General features: G+C 27.9%; 1 long non-coding RNA gene across 1 annotated transcript; it reads right to left on the bottom strand.

Moving 5' to 3' along the window:
• Window positions 1-2,419: 2,419 nt before the first annotated feature.
• Window positions 2,420-2,812, bottom strand: LOC106304214. The gene is made up of 2 exons (XR_001262670.1): window positions 2,720-2,812; window positions 2,420-2,631 (listed from the first exon to the last, which is right to left on the bottom strand). It is a non-coding gene; the product is annotated as an uncharacterized LOC106304214 (long non-coding RNA).
• Between the last annotated feature and the right edge of the window lie 3,613 nt (window positions 2,813-6,425).

Genomic DNA, 6,425 nt, shown 5'->3' with positions numbered 1-6,425 from the left:
ATACAATATAAGAAATAGAAATATTACATTAAACATCTATCATAATTGATAATCTGATATAAAAGCAAGAAAATTAGATTACGTAAATATATAATTAAAAAATGAAAAAACTAAATTAAACATCTATCTGAAAAATGTATCTATACTAATAAAATGGAGCTCTATACTAAAAAAATGGAGCTTTTGAGGCTTCATAGGGCGTCCACATCAACGGAAAAAATTTCTTCTAAAAGATGACATGTGGCATTAACAAAAAATAAAAAATAAATATACATATAGAGAAAAATAAATAATAAGTAAATATATAATATAATAAATAGAAATGTTACATTAAACAATAATAAGTAAATATACAATATAAGGAAAATAAATAAAAAATAAATATACAATATAAAAAATAGAATATTACATTAAACATCTATCATAATTTATCATCTGATATAAAAGTAAGAAAATTAGATTACGTAAATATATAATTAAAAAATGAAAAAACTAAATTAAACATCGATCTGAAAAATGTATCTATATTAATAAAATGGAGCTTTTGAGGCTCCATAGAGCGTACACATCACCGAAAAAAACTTCTTCTAAAAGATTACACGTGTCATTAATAAAAAATAAAAAATAAAAAATAAATATACATATAAAGAAAAATAAATAATAAGTAAATATACAATATAAGAAATAGAAATATTACATTAAAATAATAAGTAAATATACAATATAGAAAAAAAAATAAAAAGACAATATAAGAAATATAAATATTACATTAAACATCTATTATAATTACATTAAACATCAATCATAATTTATCATTTGATACAATTAAGAAATGAAAAAAAAAACCAAATTAAAAATCTATCTGAAAAATGTATAATAAAATAAATAATAACTAAATACACAATAGAAAAAAAAGAAATATTATATTATACAATTATCGTAATATTAGAATAAATAAATATAAAATATAAGAAAAACTAAATATTAAGTAAATATAGTATATAATAAATAAAAATATTACATTAAATATATATCGTAATATTATCATTGATATAAAATCAAAAAATTTAGAATAAATAAATATACAAAATAAGAAAGATAAACAGTAAGTAAATATACAATATTAAAAATGGAAAAACTAAATTAAGCATATATCTGAAAAATGTATAGTTCAATAAATAATAAGTAAATATACAATATAAAAATATTAGATTAAACATCTATTATAATATTAAAATAACTAAATATAAAATATACGAACTATACTAATAAAAGGGAGCTTTTAAGGCAGTATCCACATGAGCGAAAAAAAACTTCTTCTAAAAGATGACACGTGACATTAATAAAAAAAAATAAAAAGTATACATATAAAGAAAAAGAAATAATAGCTAAATATACAATATAAGATATAGAAATGTTACATTAAACAATAATAAGTAAATATACAATATAAGGAATATAAATATTACAATATAAGAAATATAAATATTACATTAAACATCTATTATAATTAAATTAAACATCAATCATAATTTATCATCTGATACAATTAAGAAATGAAAAAAAAAAACTAAATTAAAAATCTATATGAAAAATGTATAGTAAAATAAATAATAACTAAATACACAATATAAAAATAGAAATATTATATTATACAATTATCGTAATATTAGAATAAATAAATATATAATATAAGAAAAACTAAATATTAAGAAATATAGTATATAATAAATAAAAATATTACATTAAATATATATCGTAATATTATCATTGATATAAAATCAAAAAATTTAGAATAAATAAATATACAAAATAAGAAAGATAAACAGTAAGTAAATATACAATATAAAAAAGGAAAAAACTAAATTAAGTATATATGTGAAAAATGTATAGTTCAATAAATAATAAGTAAATATACAATATAAAAATATTAGATTAAACATCTATTATAATATTAAAATAACTAAATATAAAATATACGAACTATACTAATAAAAGGGAGCTTTTAAGGCAGCGTCCATATCAGCGAAAAAAACTTTTTCTAAAAGATGACACGTGACATTAATAAAAAAAATAAAAAAAATATACAGATAAAAAAAAAGAAATAATAAATAAATATACAATATGCGAAAAACAATAAATAAAAAGGAAATATACAATATAAGAAATAGAAATATTACATTAAACATCTATCATAATTTATCATTTGATATAAAGCAAGAAAATTAGAATAAGTAAATATACAATTAAGAAATGACTATATGGTTAACATTTAAAAATAAAAATAGTCCCGCGCTCCTAGTCTTCTTTATATATAAAATATTTCCTTCATACCTGTTGCGCCACTTCAGATTCCACGTAGATAAGTCATGCATCAAGGAGCTTACACGTGTCAAGTGATACGCCCCATTTCATTTTCTTTCTTTCTCGGTCCGTAAACACATGTTAGCAATCTATCTACGCGGCCCAATGACGTCTTCTCTCTATCTCTCACACCGTTGACTTCACACCTCCTCTGCAAACCCCATGGAAACGCTTCCTTTCAACTTCACACCATGTAATTACTCTTCTCAATTATGGCCTTTATTCAAGGAGCCTCACTACGTCTAATTAATTTTGATTCTTCACCTCCTATGTCATTCAAATTTTCTGATCCTATAAATAGATATGCAGACAATAACAAATCCCATTGCTTCATCCATTAAATTATTTTTTTTACCTTAATTCCCATCTGCTGCAGACGATAGAAATGAAGTGGTGTGCTCGAATCGACAATAGCAGTAGAGAAGAATCAGAAAGCCAGTGGAGATGCAGAGAAATCCACCATTTTCATTATTGAGGCAAAGATTCACCGGAGATATAACCGTGGAATCCTCAGGTCTCCATTTGTGACTCTCTTAGGTTTTCTTAGAGAGAGATGAATCACCGGATAACCATGGATTCTGGCCAGAAGCTTGATGTGATTCATTCTCGAGGCATATGAAGTATAAACGGAAACAAAGCAAAGAGATATGAGCATCGAGATTCAAGGGTGAGGTGGGTTTCAATTAGTGAAGGGAACAGCCAGAGGATGATACATGGGCCATAATCATTCCGGAGATAAACGTCGTGCCGTGGTGGAACGTTAACGTATAGATCTGAAGGAGAGGCCAAGCGAAGCTTTTCTTTCGTCGATAGAAACAAAGTCTTTTTGTCTTGGTATAATGAGGAGATTGTAAGAGTTGACTAGATTAAATAAGTAGGCCAGATATGGGCTTTTGTCATTACAGTGAAGAATGTAGTAAAACAATTGGGTTGGTAGTGGGTTGAGCCAGGTTTTAACAAGAATGTAAAAAATTGGACAATTATATCGGTTGCTCATTACAAACATTTGATTTATTTGGATTTGCATATGATGTGTAATGTTTTTTTTTATCAAGAATTGAAGTTGACTACAACAAGAAACAATGGCAACTGGTAAGTGACCAAAAAAATGAACCGATTAGATTTTTTCATTTTTTACTTTTTGTTTGCGTAAGTTTAATGAAACTAAAAAAAATCAATATTTTCATACCTTTTTATTTGTAATATGTCATACCTTTTTCTTATGAGAATTTTATGTTTTCTTATTTTCTTTTATAAAACAAACAAATCTAACATTTTAAAATAACTAACAAGTGGATGCAAACCTCTTTGAATGTGAATGTGTAAAGTCAAAAAGTAAGCTGAATCAGTCGCGGATAATTGTTTATGAAACAAAATTAAGAAAAACAATATTTACCACAACAATAAAAACTCAAATCTACTTACTATATATAAAAAGTTGAGCAAACATTTAAGAAAATATTTATCATTTCAATCATGAAAATCATGTCATGCTAATATAAAGTTATAATCTCTAACAAGATTAATAATAAAAAAAAAAATTTAGTTAGACATATGCGAAGATGATATAAAAATATGTTTTCACTATAAAAACATAACAAAATATAAAAATAATAACTAAGCTAGATAGTATAATGTCATAAAATATATTTGACAACAAACAAAAAAACAAAAACAAGTTAGAAAAATAAACGAACATCAACGTTAAGTAAAATGAATATAATATCCATCATCACTTAAAATTTTCTAAAAGAGAAAAATCATTATTATACACATCTATTGCAAATGAAAATCTAAATACAAACCATAAAATTATACAAAAAAAATAAAAATATAGATAACAATTAAAGTATATCCCGTCCGTAGGGCGGGGCTACCCTAGTATTCTATATATTAATGCAAACAAGAGATGCCTTGCGAGGGTGGTTATTGACCCACACACTTGCTGAACAAGCACAAGATCTTATCATTAAGATTTTAGCATAATTTCGAAAACAAGGAACAAAATCGACAAAATATTCTTTTCATTTATTTCGCCTAATATGCCTTGCAAAATAAGCAAAGATAGTTCTTCTCAACTAGGGTTTTGTCTCTCCACTATATATTCTACCCGAGTTCAACTTCTATTCTACACATTCTTTTACGACTTACCTTACAAAAAAACTTGTCTGCTAACAAAAGGTTTCATTTGATCAGCGATCTTAAACCCTTTAAGGATGTGTGGCGTGTTCAAGTGAAACTGATTCACTCATGGATACAAAATCCACCTTATGCTGATGAAACATTAGAAATAGTTTTAGCTGATCAAACTGTTAGTTCTATAATCTTTGTATTTTTTTTTAATTATAATATAGTAGATGTTTATCTCTGATACAATCATTTGTTATTATTAGGGTGAAAAAGTTCAGTGCTCGTGCATGTTCTATAATCTTTGTATTTTTTAGAATTTTAATAAAGTAGATGTTTATTTCTGATACAATCATTTGAATGTATTAGGGTGCTAAAGTTCAGTGCTCGTGCAAGAGAACTCTCATTAAGCGAGTTCAACGTAACCTTACTCTTGGAAAATGACGTTGTTTTATTTTATAAGATGGAGTTACTCTAGGAAAGTGCATTTGTTTTTATTTGTTACAAGCTATATTGGATTTTGTCTTTTAAGAATTGAAATTTTATTTGTTTTTGGTATTGTTACATAAACATTGATTCCCAAGAATCCTTAAATGCATTATTATTCAACCAATACTATACAGTAAACTAAACTCTAACTCAACGGTGTATTTTCTAATCCTATATGACTCTACAATTTTTCATCTAAAGTGATACCAATGGCATATTCTGTTACCAATAACTTCAATCAACATTCATCAAACAATCTCCGGTTACCCTCCTAACTACCATTTTTCAGTTCAAAGCCTAATTACTATATTGTTAAGCTATTAAAAATACACTAACTTGGATACGGATTGCATCATGTTTTGTCTCTCTCCCATGTCCTTCACCTCATGACAAAGCTCTGGCTCTTTAGATGCCCATCAGACACCTGCTCATAAATATATGTATAGATAAAACATCTGACTATATGATAGACTTTAGATCTATGTAACTGAATAATACTCTTCTCTTATTGAATAACGAAGTACAAGATAGCTAGCTTTGTAGTATGATCTTGAGCTACACTCTCATGGCGAGTTTCACTCTAGATCTTCAATCTCATCACGATTGAGAAGTACAGATTCATAACGTCCATAACAAACTACAACAAAGCATAAGCTCTTCAAGAATTACAGACTCATCTTTATACTAACTCTCAGCTCAACTAACTGTTGTAACTGCAAATACTCTTCTCGAAATAGAAGCTTTCCCCTCCTTTCTTATTGTTCAAACTTCTTTACTTCTCAACACTCCTCTTCTGCTACTTCTTTTCCTCTGTTCTTACGATAGTAAACCTTCTTGAGCCTATCAATACTTCCCCCAACAAAATCCAGCTTGCCCTCAAGCTGGTACGAAGGAAAACAAACGCGGAACTCCTCCAATGACATCCACGAATCTTCAAGTGATGACCTCTCACGCCAATGAACTAACAGTTCCATCTCTCCCTTCGATCCATAACGTTTTTCCAATACCTCCTCCGGTTCCAAAGGTTCCTCTGCTGCAACAATAGCTCCTGGTGGTAAAGCGGTACTATGTTCCTGTTGACCCAACGCCAATTTCAACTGAGAGATATGAAATACAGGATGAACATGGGCCTTGTCAGGTAAGAGTAGCTTATAAGCGGTCATCCCCACTCTTGCAATGATCTTATACGGTCCATAATATTTAGCAGCTAGTTTTTGGCAGAAACGTCTTGCTACTGTTTTCTGTCTGTAAGGCTGCAGCTTCATGTAAACCATATCACCTTCCGTGAACTCAACATCCCTCCTTGACTTATCGGCCTGCTGCTTCATAATCTCCTGTGCACGTAATAGATTCTGCTTCAAGTCGTCTACCATCTCATCACGTTCACGTAAAGCAACATCAAGCTCAAAATTATCCGTAGAACCATGTTCAAAGCGTAACAAAGG

The sequence above is a fragment of the Brassica oleracea genome, chromosome C7, assembly GCF_000695525.1.
Source record: "Brassica oleracea var. oleracea cultivar TO1000 chromosome C7, BOL, whole genome shotgun sequence".
NCBI lineage: Eukaryota > Viridiplantae > Streptophyta > Magnoliopsida > Brassicales > Brassicaceae > Brassica > Brassica oleracea.
Note: the sequence above shows the minus strand (reverse complement) of the source record. Positions and strands in the feature narration are given on the sequence as shown.